General features: G+C 34.8%; 1 protein-coding gene across 2 annotated transcripts in view; it reads left to right on the top strand.

Annotated features, from left to right (window-relative positions):
* The window catches only part of LOC136029216 (ubiquitin-conjugating enzyme E2-22 kDa-like), a 104,494-nt gene that overhangs the window by 41,585 nt on the left and 46,353 nt on the right, over nucleotides 1-16,556 (top strand). The gene's annotated exons all lie outside the window — the stretch shown is intronic.

Genomic DNA, 16,556 nt, shown 5'->3' with positions numbered 1-16,556 from the left:
TTCTATTACGAAATTTACGAAATATTACGAAAATTCTCTTTATGCACATATTTATCAATGATAGAATTATATTTTCAAGCTGTTGTTTCATTTTCCAGCACTCACTAGCGTAGAAAAGCATGGAGATCACATAGTTATTGAAGAGACATAACTTCAGTCTTAAAAAATATTTGCTGCTCCTCACTATGGGCCTCAGTCTATTAAAAGCTCCGGTAGACTGACAAATTTTGCCATTAATGTCGGACATTTTCTTGCCGTCACAATCGATTCAGTAACCCAGGTATTAGAAATCTTTTACTTGTTTTATATTTGTCTTCTTGTGATGCAAAATAAGCACTGAGTTTATGATAGATATACTTTTTGATTTCTCAACGTTGTTGGTTAGCCTGACTTTCAATGAATTTTCTATAATTGCGTCAACTAGCTGCTGTAACCTCTGTTTAGAATCTTTTAGCAAGATCACGTCATCCACAAGATCCAAGTCAATAGTTACTTACTGCTTACTTTTACGCCCTATCCAGAGTTTCGTTTTATTGCATAGTCCATTACAATTGCAAAAAGATAGTGAAAGTACACATCCCTAATGCAAACCAGACATGATCTTGAACAATCTGGTTGGGTCTTTCCCAGCCTTGACGTAGCACCTAGTCTCTTCGTATAGGGAATAATCATGCTCACTGGTTTTTCTAAATAGGAACATCAAGGTTTCAAGATCTATATAACAATTCCAAAAAATTAATTTTGTTCCTCATTTTTATAGTTAGAATGAATTAAAAAAAACATTTATCATTATTCCAGAACCAATTTTGAATTCGGGCGAAAAAAATTTTCACCACGAAGTTTTTTTAGAAACTTCTAATTCATACTCATGTCCCAAGGGGATAGAAGAGGTGGCATTCAAGAAGTAGAAATAAAAGAAGTTGGTTAGGGATTTTTGCCATAGAGATTTCAATGGTATACGACAAAAAATTTATTGGAGCTATTGCTCCAACCATGAACGTGTTGTTTCAGATAGCTCCTCACTTTCTTTGCCCCATTAAGGAATAATGTTAACTTTAAGCACAATCGTTCTTATGTTCTTCTTATGTCTTCTCTTCTTCTTATGTTCATGAGGTCTGTGGATCAGTATGATGTCCATTCACCTATTAGATATTACAGGAAAAACTCCACTGATTATTGAAAGCTTCTGGCAATATTCCTAGAAAAAAATCTGCCGGTTGACAACAAGCAACGTTCTGCTAGTAATAATGGCGTCTTTTCAGAATTGATATCAACAACCTATAAATAATAGCTTCTAATTCATGTGACAGGGAGCAATTGATTTGAGCATCAAAAGTTGGGAGGGGTCTTTAATTGATGGCAGTAATTCCTCAGTCTCCTGGAGTCATTATCTCCTGGGATGCAATCAAATAGCACATGTTGAACGTTTTCCAACGTCTGACAGCAATTTCTACATAGTGGGGTGTGGTGGATTTCCCAATTAAAAAGGTCAGCGTTCAGTAAAATCGTTCCGGTTCTTAACTTATAGTAGATCATATTAAAATCCTTAGACTTGAAAGGAGGATACAAAAATCGCTGGTAAGTAATATTTGTTCTAGCTCTAACAACATCTCTGTAATTCTTTGTTCTCAAATTTTTTGCCGGAGGGATCTCAGCAGCCTTATTTGCCAAATTTCTTTATGACTAGGAATGTGAAGGAAGGAATGAAGTACCACATCCCATCGAAAACAGATATCCAATCTTTTGGCGTATATTTTTCAGGTCATAATCATCACCTTGATAATTTATCTTGTTGAGAAGATGAATTGATGATAGGGAATCTGACAGGAACAAGACATTCTGAATATGGGTATTCAGAATGGGTATTAAAAAAAAAACAAAGTGACTAATTCACATCCAATATCATAATTTTTGGAATTCATATAAAAATAGTGGAAATTTAATCTGCGTGTTTGTTCAGTAGAGAAAATACCTCCTGTGCGATAGAAACGATAAGTACTTATTTTTTCAGAAAATATGCTTTTTTATTGTATTTTGTGCAGGATGTCGACTCTTGCTGATAAAAGAGCATCACCACGTGGGCTTAAGCGACCTGTGTAGACTTAAGAAGAATTGTATGTCCCTAACCTGTACCAGTGTGATCCGTTGCGTTTTTTTGTGGTCGTAAAAATAAGTATCGTATAGAAATTTTACATTAGAGTTCAGACGGTTGGAACTGGACTTGTTAGGAGTTTCAGAAATTCATCGTCCAGTGTTAGGAAACATAAAATTAGGTGATACAAAAGCTATAGAGAATGATACAGAAAAGAACGAAAGATCATTTGACACTTTGGAAGTGAAAGAAGATTTATTTGCGAAGAGGAGTTAGAGACAGTACTAAATGGATTAGGAAATAATAAGGCCTCGTGAGCTGATAGTGTGGTGAGATATTTTTTGTAGTTCGGTGATTGCAAAGATAGAGACAAACAACTATGAAAGGATTATGAATATGATTCTTGAAAAAGGAGAAGTACTTTGTGATTTAGGAAAGCTTTAATTAAACTACTTTATATGAAAGGTAACAAGGATGTGTGTGGTAATTATAGAGGCATAAGCTTGGTTTCAGTAGAAAGCAAATTGCTCAACATGATGGTATTTATTAGACTAAGAGATGCCCTTTCTAAAGTTTTAAGAGGAAGAATAGTGTGGTTATAAGAAGTAGGGACGATGCGTTGACCAAATTTTTAGTTATTGATCAATGCAGTGAAGATGTAAAAATTATATTTGTCAAGCCCTATTGTGTTTTTATACAGTTCAAAAAGTTTGGAATAATACAAAGCTGGGTCTAGTTCAAGTATGGTTTTGAGACATGGGTGCTTTGAAAGGCAAAGTATTTGTTAAGTGTTAACTCGAACATTTTGTTAAATGTTTTAATTGTTGAAGGCGCTTTTAAGATTTTTTAAATGTTTTCCAGATGAATTGTCCAGAGGTAGCCCTAGTTGCTCGTTTGTTTGTATGTTAAACCGGGGTGACTATTCGGGGTAAGTTTTCTTCGGACTAGTTTCAATAATTAATTATTTTGAATGGACTGCGGTATGAAAAGATAATAAATTACGTAAAGAGCAAAAAATACTGATGATTGCAAAAATATTTGTATATATTTTAGGCTTATGTCTGCTTTGCCTCTCGCTTAGACTATCTGTCATGGCTTTTTTTTTTAACTAGTCATGGCTCTTGAATTTTTCATCACAGTCCACCCAGTTGGTTTTAATTCGATGTTTTAGAGTCGAAAATTTCCTTCAAGTAATCCCTACGTTTCAATGTGGTTATACCTTAGCTTTTGAGTGCTAAGATTGTAGGGTTATCTGGGATCATGAGTAGATGGCTGAAGCCCCCAAATCATTTTAAAATGTATATTTTTGAGAGATGGTCCTTCTATTTCCTGCATAGTTAACCTATTTTTCCCTTTTTAACTTTTATTCTTAGCTTAGTTCTTCGACTTCCCTCTGAATGACCTTTTCCGATATTTTTTAAACTCTTCAACCAGGTGCAGAGGCACGTTTTTTTTGGGGTGGGGGGTGGGGGCAATGATAAGAAAAATCTAATTAGTAATATAAGAATAATCCTGGTAACCGTGTCCTCTCTTGTGCACGTATTTGCCTCTACTGACAGCAGTAGCATTTGTATTCACGGGACAATATACCCTCTTACTTGATCCATTTAAATACCTTCTAAGCATTGTTCTTGTCCATAAAAGACCTTCTCCAAACCTTGCTCCCCCTCATCTTCACACATTTTTATCAAAAATTACGAAAAGAGCTAAAGTGACAATTTAATCGATGACTACCCGTACCATAGTAAATAGATTATAAGACCACCCTGTCCCTGCCCTAGAAATTCGGATAAAAATAAAAGGAGGACATTAAAATTTTCTTTCGACCGTGCATTATTATTGATGCTAATTAGTGGTTACTGACTGACTAATTAGTTAATATATATTTAAATTTCCTTTTCAAGGAAAAAGTGTCATGGAGACTCCTCCATAATACCTGATTGTTTAATTTGGTTTCTCACTGTCAAAATAAAATATTTTCCGTATTTTCATTTTTTTTTCTATATTCATTGCTCCATATTTTCAAATAGGTTCTCAATAATATGAGTAAATATATTTCTTTTCATAGGCATTAATAAGGGACACACTAATTAAAGATAAGTTATTGGTTTTCCAGTATCCTGGGTTTTCAAGCAAAAAACAACAGTTTCTGCTAAAAATGAAAGACTTTGCCAATTGTGTCACCTCTTCAATTTTTTGGTATCATGGCATTCAAGTATAGGTTAAGAATAATATGCCACCCATGAGCCCCTTCTAATAAATTATAATGTAAGCATAATTATGTATTTCATCAGCAAGGCCGAGTCGAATCAACAGCTCTTAAATTAAACATGCTAGTTATTTTTGAATTTGCATATATTTAATTGGAATATTTTTATTAATACAATAAATGTTATTTTATATTAATGAGGTTTATTTTTACTGACTTTCACCTCTAGTCTGCGATCCCACTCCCACTTTGGTGGCCCCAACCCCGTTATGAACTCGAAACGAAACTTACCAAAACCAGGTGGAGAAACCCACCAGATTTTACCGAATTATTCTAGAATATTCTCGCTGAAACTGTACAAGCACGATCCGACATAGACAAGATGAATTTAAAAAAAAAAAAATCCACAGCCAAACTGACATACTTCCAATTAAAAATCCTAAAGTTTCACACTTAACACGGCAGTCCAGTATGTTTTATTTACTTTATATAATTTGTAAGTGTCCGTAATGCTGATTAGCCAATAGCTAATATGAGAAGTATGACATGATGCTATAAACCAGATAATATATATATATATATATATATATATATATATATATATATATATATATATATATATATATATATATATATATATATATATATATATATATATATATATATATATATATATATATATATATATATATATATATATATATATATATATATATATAAAATGAAGCAAAGTTGATGTAAAAATTAACAAGAAGAAGCAGAAAAACATCAGATTCTACAAAACGCAGAGATAGAGGAAGCTAATAAGTAACTACTTTCAAACCCAAGTTTGTAATCTAAAATACCTGGAGCACCTCTTACACCGTCAAAACCTCGCTCCCCTTTCTGACCCTTTGGGCCACGTTTAGGGGCTAGCATTGATAATAAGTCCTCTTCTGAAGAGAGAAGTAGATTAGTTCTATTTACGATTCGTTTGTTTTAACAGTAAAATTAAGGTACAAAGGGGTAAGCTAGTGAATGTAAAAGAAAATCATTTCATTTAGACAAATTACTCAACTGCGGCCTTTAGTCATGAGTCCATGTGTTAGTTGGGACGTTTTAGAGTTAATTCTAGAGTTAATGGCTGAAAAAAATAGCAAAGAATTAACAACAACACAGAATAAATATACAAAAAGATCATGGTTAGATTAGCAATACCTAAATAAACAATGTAGCATATTCACTGTTTGTATATCCAGCTTTTTTTCTAAATATGCTACTACATTTAGATTATGTTTTTTTTAAATTACCTTTTCTTTCATTAATGGTTACTAAAATATTCCATACCAGCCTGTCATTTATTCTGACAAAGTCTTCTAAACACGAGTAAGAAAAAAAATCATCGCAGCACTAAGCTACGATGTCCAACACCCCAGAGCAGAGCTTTGTCTGTTTCTTTGTTGCCTTGAGGGTTGCCGCAATGTCTGCCCTGCATCAGACAGGTTATGACGGCAACAGCCAGAGTTGATTCTACCGAACAAATCACTTCATTCTAACCAGGGCCGTATCTATTTTTTTTTTCGGGGATGAGGGTTACAAAAGAATTTTTTTGGGGGAGGGGAGTTACAGAAAAAAACTTTAAAAAACACATCAAAATTTTTTTATATTCATTTTAGTTATATTTTTACGAGTCGAACAAACCCTTTTTTGGTAGGGGGAAGTTTCTAACCCCGCTGGATACGGCCTTGATTCCAACGATTATTTACTCTTAAATCCCCTGTTAATCTGAAGCTTCTGGAGCGATTGAAAGTCGTTTTGAAAAACTGTTGAAGTTGAACGCAGCCATATGCTTCAGGATGACTCCCCTAGCTTGGGTTTAGTAAAATTTTATAGATTTTCTATTTATATTTTTACGAATCAACATCAGGAGTTTTATTGTATAGCTTGCATTCATACGAATCTGTCCTTCAAACAAAAAAAGGAGAGACAATTCTTACCTACAAAACTGCTGATCAAAAAAATAAATAAAAAATATTATCAAAATTTTTGTCAATCCCCCTCCCTCCCTTACAAAATATTAATTTAGATTCACCTTTGACTCTACCGTATTTAAAGAAGCCCTTTACTGCCCAACTGTTTATTAATAAACTCGATTGGATAGACGTTTCACAATTATTAACACAATCAACAAAACCTATTATAATAGATATGACCAAGCAATATGACGAACTAAAGAGAATGGACGGATTATCTGAGATTAATTTAGTATATTTGAAGTTATTACACGTTTACCAGCACGGTTATAAACATTTTAAAGTTTAAAGCACTCGCCAAATAGGCATACCTTCTGTCGGCCCGCTGCAAGAGTCTGTTATTTCACCCCTAGATTCTATTTGCCAACAGAATGGTCATTTACAAGAAAAATAATTCAAATACGTAGCAGAATAAATTTTACAAGAATAAGACTAGCCAAGAAAATAATCGCTACAAAAAAGTAACTTGAACAGCTCGCATATAGAATATACCTTATAAGATAATAAAAAATGATCTAAATATTAAAGTGCATAAGAATATGACATTGCATAACAAGCTTCAATATTACCTATCAAGTAGCTACATTAATCAGGCAATAACAGGGGCAAATATACAGCATTTTTATGTGGGGGGGGGCACAAAGGGTTCATATCTGGATAGTCAAGAGATATAGGCTATATAATATTTTTTCTCCACATTGTTGGGGGATCAAATGGCCCCCCTTGCCCCCTCCAAACTACACCACTGGTTAAAGACATTACTTGTCAAGCTTTTAGAATAAATAAGTTATATTAATTATTACCTTTAGGACCGACAGGTCCTTGTGGTCCTTCTTTTCCAGGTGGTCCTTGAGGCCCAGCTGGTCCTGGAGGACCAGGTAATCTGAAATAAAAGCTTAATTCAGATAAAAAAGCTAGTGATTGAATTCAACTTTGATTTTAACACCTTGAAATTAAGTAAGGTTGTTAATTAAAGTACCAACCTATTGGGGCCTAGTTGGCCAGAGCCATGTCTAGAGGAAACTACTAGTAACTGAAGGGAACTCCTTTTATCCCATTTCCAGCTGACTATCCCCTTAGTTTGCACTAGTGTCTATATGTGCTGTCGGCAGAAGAGGGTTTACACTTTTGCGGACCAGAAAGGCGGGAGACAGAGCTGGCAAACTCTTTTTTAACACCATCAGAAATAGGGCACAATCACAGCTAACCACGTAAGTCACGAGACGTAGCATCTGCACTGTTAACCAAAGGAGGTCAAAGATGCAGCATAGGCGGCGTTGACCAAAAAGGGGTCCAAAACTGGGCATAAGTAAGGCGGGGCCTTTCAATCATACAAATTATGAGTAGATTGCAAGATAGACGGGGCCCCGTACCGAAGTTCATTCCCTTTGGAAAAAACCAAGTTATGTAGCTTGCTTGTATACAAATAAGTTACGTAACTGGGTCCCAGGGAAATGACCTTCGGTAGAGAGCTAAGATAAATAAAGTTACTTTTGAATTTTTTTTTTCATTGGTTTTAGTTCTGAAAATACAATTCCTTTCATTTAAGCTGAAATTTAAGCTGTATCAACCGGTTCTGACGAGTAGTACAGATATATAAGCATACGGCGCAACTTGAGATAACTAAAGTTATTTTTGAATTTTTTTTTTCATTGGTTTTAGTTCTGAAAATACAATTCATGTCATTTAAGCTGTATCAACCGGTACGGACGAGTAATAGAGATATATAAGCATACGGCGCAATGAGATAACTTTTTATTTTTTGAGTTTTTTTTTTTCAGTGGTTTTAGTTTGAAAATACAATTCCCTTTATCTGAGTTGAAATTTAAGCTACATCAATGATTTTTTTCTTCCGTGTGTTAAAGTTTCAGGAATTTGAATTTAGAACTGAGAGATCTTTTGCAAGACTCAAAAAGACGTTATTCAGAAATACCAGTAACAAATAATTCGGTTCTCTCATATTTTATTTTTATTCTAGACCAAAGCAAAAAGAATTCTTCTTAGAGAATATTTAGAGATGTTTTCTTACAAAATAATAAAAACTTGTTCAAAACATAAAAAACAACTTCTGTTGTTTGAAACAACTTCTTAGAGAATTTTTACAAACGTTTTCTTAGAGAAAGATATAAACTTAGGAAAAACATAGGAAATTTCAAAATGTAGGAAATTTCTTAACTGGTAGTAAGTTAAAAAGAAAGTTAAGTCGGTTAGGCTAGCCTAATCTGCTGGCATGTAAGAAATTTCATTTGTTTTGAAAAAATTTATATCATTCTCTGAAAAAATATCTCTAAAAAAAATCTAAAAAGGAGCATTTTAATATTTTTTGAATAAGTTTATGTCATTCTTTGAGAAAGCATCTCTAAAAATTATCTAAAAAGGACCATTTTCCTATTTTTGAAACAGGTTTTTATCATTCTCTAAGAAAAATCTCTAAATAATCCCTAAGAAGGATTATTTTCCTATATTTTGAAAGAGTTTATATCATTCTCTAAGGAAACATCCCTAAAAATTCTCTATGAAGGAGATTTTAACATGTTTTAACTAGTTAATATCTATCTCAAAAGAAGTATCTCTAGAATTTCTCTAAGAAAGGCTATTTTTCTATTTTTTGAACATGTTTAAATCATTCTCTAAGAAAGTATGTCTAAAAATTCTCTAAGAAGGGCTATTTTCCTGAGTTTAGAACAAGTTTTTATCATTATCTAAGAAAACATCGCTAAAAATTCTCTAAGAAGGTGTATTTTCCTTTGTTTTTGAACTGGCGGAATTGGAACTGTATTGACTTACTGTAATCGAGGTCAGAAGCAGGGGATGTGAAATTAGGACTAGAATTACTGTAATCCAGGGGCAGAAGCAGAATTGGATATAGTTTTATTTAAAAGAAATATCTGAACATAGCTAGGGGGCAATGAGATCGGCTATTAAAAAAACAAAAAACAGGGAAATGGATTTTAAGCACGATTTTTATCAAGAAATTATCTGAGAATGTGTTAAGAATGATAATATATGTCATAGGGATGTCATAGGCCAGCCATAGTGTGCCAGGGTGGCGTTAATTGACATATTTTACTACAGATGGTTGGCTTGCAAAAATACCAACCAATGCATTTGAATCATGATTTTAAAGCTGAAATTATCTGGACTATGTCTTAGGAAAATGAGTGGGTGCATAGTGTGGCGCGGATTGACATGTTGCCACTAACCAATGGATTTAAAGCATGACTTTCAACAAGAAAATACCTAGAAAATGCCTCGGTAATGATGAGAGGTACCAGAGAATCAGTCAAAGTGTGGCACAGTAGTGAGAATTGACATGGTGTAACATGTTGAGGTTGGCTTACGAAAGCACGATTAAATGGATTTAAAGCATATTTTTAATAATAAAATACCTGACAAAATCTATTAGGAATGATGAAGAGTGCCAGAGAGTGTCGTTTGCCATTCATGGTTTGCCACGGTGGTGTGAAATGCCCTGAAAAGCATTACGTCAGGGGTGGATTGCTAAAAGACAAATCAACGGATTTATCTGAAATACTTTTATCATAAAAATATCTGAAAAGTGCCTTTGGAATTATGAACAGTGCCAGAGAATGCCGTATGTCACCCAAAGCTTGCCACGTTGACGTGAATTACCTTGGATTAACACTTTCTACAGGTTAAAGTTAAGATGAGAGGTGTTGAAAGAATTTTTTCGGCAGAGGGGGACTGAAATCGAACCCCAAGTCAAAGAAACAAGGCATTTTCTTTAAGATCTCTCAGAAATATATATTAATATGGCTTGAAGTTGCCTCTAATAACAACCCTATCCCTCTTGAATTGCTTGATAGGGTGAGTTAGCCACATATTGCAACGGTGGCGTAAATATACATAGTCTTGGCTCAAAGAAACATAGTATTTTGATTAAAACCTCTCAGAAATAACCGAGTGCAAAAGTGTGTCTCTTCTTTTCGTTTGTGTTTCATTTTTCAAAATTTAATTTTGCTAGTATCAAGATTTAAACTAATGGAATGTAACAGGCAAGTGCATATAATAGAGCAATAGAAACTAGGCATTTTCATTAAGACCTCTCAAAATACTCTCAATATGGCTTAAATTTACCTCAAATAACAAACCTCCCCCTTTGGAATTGCTTGCTAGGGCGAGCCAGTTACATATTATCACGGTGATGTGAATATACACAGTGTTGGCTCAAAGAAATGTGGTATTTTCATTAAAACCTCTTAGAAATAACCGAATGCATATGTGTCTCTATTTGCTCCATTTGAAGGTTTCATTTTTCAAAATATGATTTTGCTAGTATCAAGATTTAAATTAGCGGAATATAAAAGGCAGGTGCATCTCATACAGCAATAGAAACGAGGCACTTTCATTAAGATCTCTCAGAAATATCTGCTAATATGGCTTAAATTTACAGTAATAACCACCCTTCCCCCTGGAATCGCTTGCTAGGTTGGGCCAGCCACATATTGTCACGGTGGCGTAAATATACATGGTTGTAGCTCAAAGAAACGTGGCATTTTCATTAAAACCTCACAAAAATAATCAAATGGAAAAATTTGTCTCTTTTTCTTCGTTTGCGTGTTTTATTTTCCACCATTGATTTAGCTAGTATCAAGATTTTAATTAATGGAGTGTAAATGGCAGGTGCGCTTAGTAGAGCAAAAATAAATAGCATTGGGATACGTCATCCCAATACAGGTAAACATTCCCACATTACGTAACAACCAAAAAAATCTTGAAAAATATCTTAGGAAAAACACATTGAAATGTCTTGAATGACTTGAAAAAACGTCTTAAAAAACGTATTGAAATGTCTTGAAGAAAGCCTTCCGTATTACGTAACATCCAAAGAAATCATGATTTGACGGGGTACTGAAGGTTTTTTCCTGGGCCTCGTGGGTTTTTTAAGTAATAACATAACAGACACCTGCATCTCTTAGAAAGCAAACCCTATCATGTAACAACCAAAAGTAAACAAACCCTATTATGTAACAATCAGGTGTACTATACCGTTGCAGGTGCATTATAGTATTGCGTAAGACTCAGGTTCGCACAACGTCTTTAGGGACTAGTACTTAGAATAGAACAGCCCCTGTAGGTCTGGTCAAGTAGATTGACCCTTCGCTACTCTTTGTAACATTTCTGAACAAAATGACTGTTTCAAAATTTAGATCTAGTCTCATGGGCCAGGGGTTGAGTAGCAGAAAAGGCGAAGGAGGAATCTGGCTAATCTCAAATCAGTTTTGACCCTTGATATTGGCATTATAGCCTTCAATTTCCAATCAAATGAGCCCCATTATAAGTTTCTATGACCATTCTTCCATGAGAAGTAACAGGAAAAGTTATTTTTTACCTTTTCTGGCCCGTCTAAGGAGAAGGGATATTTGTTCTTATGCATTGGAACGTCCTTTGCTAAAGAATTTCAGGACATAAGTTTTGAGCCGATCTGGAAAAAATATTTTTAGTCTTTTTGGGCTCCACTTTTTAGGGATTGCTTGCCCCCAGGATTTTTTGTGTACATTAGAATACTCTTGGTCCAAGGACTTCTTGTTGTAAATCCCAAACTGATCACGGAAATTTTTTTCGCCCATTTCTGGGTCCCCTACCCTCTCTTCCCCCAACAAAAATGTTTCCTCCTTGGGACTCAGAGAACGATCCCTTAGGTTTTTGACCAAATCACCCACCCAACATCAAACTAGCCTCCCTTCCCCGCTGTTAAAGCTAAGTTTAAACAATTGGCATTTGCAATATTTACGGTCCTTATGCCAGGGACCTTGGGGGGTTATGTCATCCCCGGAAGTTTATTTATTGAGACTTCCAGCTATTTTGAGCAGCTTAGCTGCTCAAAAGCATAGGGAGTTCTGGGGAGTTGGGTAGACAAAACAGGGGGCTGGTTGCTCTCCAATCCGTTTTTACTGTCTAAAAAGAGCACTAGAAATTTCAATACCAGCCGCAGGCATCCCCTCCATGGTTTTCACGACCCCTCACCCTTTAACACGAAGTGGCCAGAGGAAAATATATATTACGTTGAAGGCGCATAGTTCTTTCCTTAGGCAGTAGTCGCTTTTCATTAGTACAAAAGTTTTCAAGATGGAACACGTCAGGTCATCGGTAAAAGTGACGCATTTAATCCTAGTTCATGAATGTGTAATGTCTGTGCCATCATTTCGAACTTTTTTGTGTTTTTTTTTTTTTGCTTGTTTGGAAATTTAAACGGAACATCATCTCCTCAAGCCAATATTTCAGTTTGAGTAATTTTGAATGACTCAATCAAACAGTTCGTGGTAACGAACTGTAGTAAGGAGCGATTCGGCTCAATGGTAACCAAAATTCTAAAAAATTGAATTTTGATATCAATAGCTACATCAAACGAATCGCATTTTAATGCTGACTTTAAATATATAAGTTTCATCAAGTTTAGTTTTACCCATCCAAAGTTACGAGCCTGAGAAAATTTGCCTTATTTAGGAAAATAGGGGGAAACACCCCCTAAAAGTCGTAGGATCAAACAGTTCGTGGTAACGAACTGTAGTAAGGAGCGACCCGGCTCAATAGTAACCAAAACTCTAAAAAATGGAATTTTGATACCAATAGCTACATCAAAAGAATCGCATCTTAATGCTAGTTTTAAATATATAAGTTTCATCAAGTTTAGTCTTACCCATCAAAAGTTACGAGCCTGAGAGAATTTGCGTTATTTTAGAAAATAGGGGGAAGCGCCCCCTAAAAGTCATAGAATCTTAACGAAAATCACACCTGTAGAAGTTTCGAGCTCCTATCTACAAAAATGTGGAATTTTGCATTTTTTGCCAGAAGGCAGATCACGGATGCGTGTTTATTTGTTTTTTTGTTGTTTTTTTCCCCAGGGGTGATCGTAAAACCTAAAATCTTGGAAAACACTTAGAGTGGAGGGATCGGGATGAAACCTGATGGGAAAAATAAGCACAAGTCCCAGATATATGATTGACATAATCGGAACGGATCCGCTCTCCTTGGGGTAGTTTGGGGGGGGGGGGTAATTCTGAAAAATTAGAAAAAAATGAGGTATTTTTAACTTACGAACGGGTGATCGAATCTCAATGAAATTTGATGTTTAGAGGGATATCGTGTCTTAGAGCTCTTATTTTAAATCCCGACCGGATCTGGTGACATTGGGGAGGGGGAGTTGGGAGGGGGAAACCTAAAACTTGGAAAACACTTAGAGTGGAGGGATCGGGATGAAACTTGGTGGGAAAAATAAACACAAGCGCTAGATACATGATTGACATAAACGGAACGGATCCGCTCTCTTTGGGATAGTTGGGGGGGGTATTTCTGAAAAATTAGAAAATATGAGGTATTTTTAACTTACGAACAGGTGATGGGATCTCAATGAAATATGATATTTAGAAGGATATCGTGGCTCAGAGCTCTTATTTTAAACCTGACTAGATCTGGTGACACTGGGGGGGGGGAGTTGGGAGTGGGAAACCTAAAACTTGAAAAACACTTATAGTGGAGGGATCGGGATGAAACTTGGTGGAAAAAATAATCACGAGGGATTGGAATGAAACTTGGTGGGAAAAATAAACACAAGTGCTAGATACATGATTGACATAACCGGAACGGATCCGCTCTCTTAGAGATAGTTGGGGGAGGGGTTAATTCTGAAAAATTAGAAAAAATGAAGTATTTTTAACTTACGAACGGGTTATTGGATCTCAATGAAATTTGATATTAGAAGGATATCGTGTCTCAAAGCTCTTATTTTAAATCTTGACTGGATCTGGTGACGTTTGGGGAAGTTTGAGGTGGGGGAAACTAAAATCATGGATAACGCTTAGATTGGAGGGATCGGGATGAAACTTGGTGGGAAAAATAAGCAGAAGTCTTACATACGTGATCTACATAATTGGAACGAATCCGGGGGGGGGGGGGGGGTAATTCTGAAAAATAAGAAAAAATGACGTATTTTTAACTTACTAAGGAGTGATCGGATCTTCATGAAACTTCATATTTAGAAGGACCTCGTGACTCAGATCTCTTATTTTAAATTTCAAGCGTAATTCGGGGGACCGGAAAGTTTAGAAAATACTTAAAGCGGTGAGATCAGGATGAAAATGGATGGGAAGAATAAAAACACCTAGTTGGTGGGGGCGCTTTGCGCCCCTCCCCCTAGCCCCCCGCGCGCGTAAGTCGTTACGTGCCATATTAGTACCGCGCCATTGTAGTTGTGTCCCTATGTCCCACCTGTGAATATATATATATATATATATATATATATATATATATATATATATATATATATATATATATATATATATATATATATATATATATATATATATATATATATATATATATATATATATATATATATATATATATATTTATATATATATATATGTTTTTAACTACGTAAAACTTGCGAATATACAACATTCTTTGCTGTCCCATTGTCTGTGCATATAAATAGAATGTCAGGTTTAACGACTCTTGAACATGCAACATATAATGGTCCATGGGAAAACAATCCGTATTCAGATCTATACCTCATGATTCTAATGATTGCCCTTGAGCTTTGTTGATGGTGATTGCTAATCGACGATTCCCTGTGTTGCCATCGTCATTTATATATGCCCCTGAGCCCCCCGGCGCCAATTTTGTAGTTGTGTCCCTGTGTCCCGGTCGTCATGTCCCGGTGTCCCGGTCGTCATTTGTGTCCCGGTCTGTATATACATTCGTTTTTGAATTGGTCTTTTTTAGGTTTTAGTTTTTTACCTTTTTTAGTTTTTTTTTCTTTTTTTTAGTTTTGTTTTTCTCCTTTATTTTTCATTTTTTTTCCTTTTTCATTTTAATTTCTTTTTTAGTTTTTTTTTAGCTTTTTTAATTTTTATTAGTTTTTAGTTTTTTTCTTTTTAGTTTTTTTGTAGTTTTTACCTTTTTTTTAGTTTTTAATTTTTTTTTACTTATGTCCTGGTCGTCATTTATACTCCCTGTGTCCCGGTCATCATTTGTGTCCCGGTGCTTTGTTGATGGTGATTGCTAATCGAACATTCCTTGTGTCCCGGTCGTCATTTATATTCCCTATGTGCCGGTGTCCCGGTCGTCATTTGTTTCCCGATGTCCCGGTCTGTAATTTCGTCAGTCGAAAACATGACGTCAGTCGACACAGAAACATGACGTCACCTGACAGATCCACAGACAGACAATTTATTTTTATATATATATATAAATAAATATATAGATATATATATATATATATATATATATATATATATATATATATATATATATATATATATATATATATATATATATATATATATATATATATATATATATATATATTTTTTTTTTCTTTTCTTTTTAGTTTTTACCTTTTTTAGTTTTTTTCTTCTTTTGTATTAATGCTAAAGCCAATGTTCAAACCTGGAGCCTCTCGGACCTAGAACCTGAAACATAACGCTTTACCAACTCAGCTACTTCGGCTTGAATACATTCGTTTTGAGCAGCTTCCTCGGGTGTTGCCATTGTAGGTTCTTCAGTCATTTTACAATTGGAAATTTCTCTTTCAACGGTCTTCTTACAATTAAAAATTTGTCTTTGAACGATATTCTTAAATACCTGTGTCTCGGTCGTCATTTATATTCCCAGTATCCCGATCGTCATTTGTGTCCCAGTGTCCCAGTCTGTAATTTCTCTTTGAGCGTCCCGTTCGTCATTTATATTCCCTGTGTCCCGGTCGTCATTTGTATCCCGGTTTGTAATTATCTTTGAGTGCCCTGGACGTCATTTATATCTCCCTGTCGTTGTTTATGTCCCAGTGTCCCAGTCTATAATTTCTCTTTGAGTGTCCCGGTCGTCATTTATATTCCCTGTGCCCCGGCTTTTAGTTTTCTTTTTCTCCTTTATTTTTCAGTTTTTTTCCTTTTTTAGTTTTTTTTCTTTTTCAGTTTTTAGGTTTTTTTTTAGTTTTTTTATTAGTTTTTAGTTTTTTTTTCTTTTTAGTTTTTTTTATAGTTTTTACCTTTTTTTCAGCTTTTTTTCTTTTTTTTTGTTTTTAGTTTTTTACCTTTTTTTCGTTTTTTAGTTTTTTAGCTTTTTTAGTATTTTCTTTTTAGTTTTTACCTTTTTTAGTTTTTTTCTTCTTTTGTATTAATGCTAAAGCCAAGGTTCAAACCTGGAGCCTCTCAGACCTAGAACCTGAAACATAACGCTTTACCAACTCAGCTACTTCGGCTTGAATACATTCGTTATGAGC

Source organism: Artemia franciscana, chromosome 1, assembly GCF_032884065.1.
Source record: "Artemia franciscana chromosome 1, ASM3288406v1, whole genome shotgun sequence".
Lineage (NCBI taxonomy): Eukaryota > Metazoa > Arthropoda > Branchiopoda > Anostraca > Artemiidae > Artemia > Artemia franciscana.
This window is presented reverse-complemented; position numbering and strand designations above follow the sequence as displayed.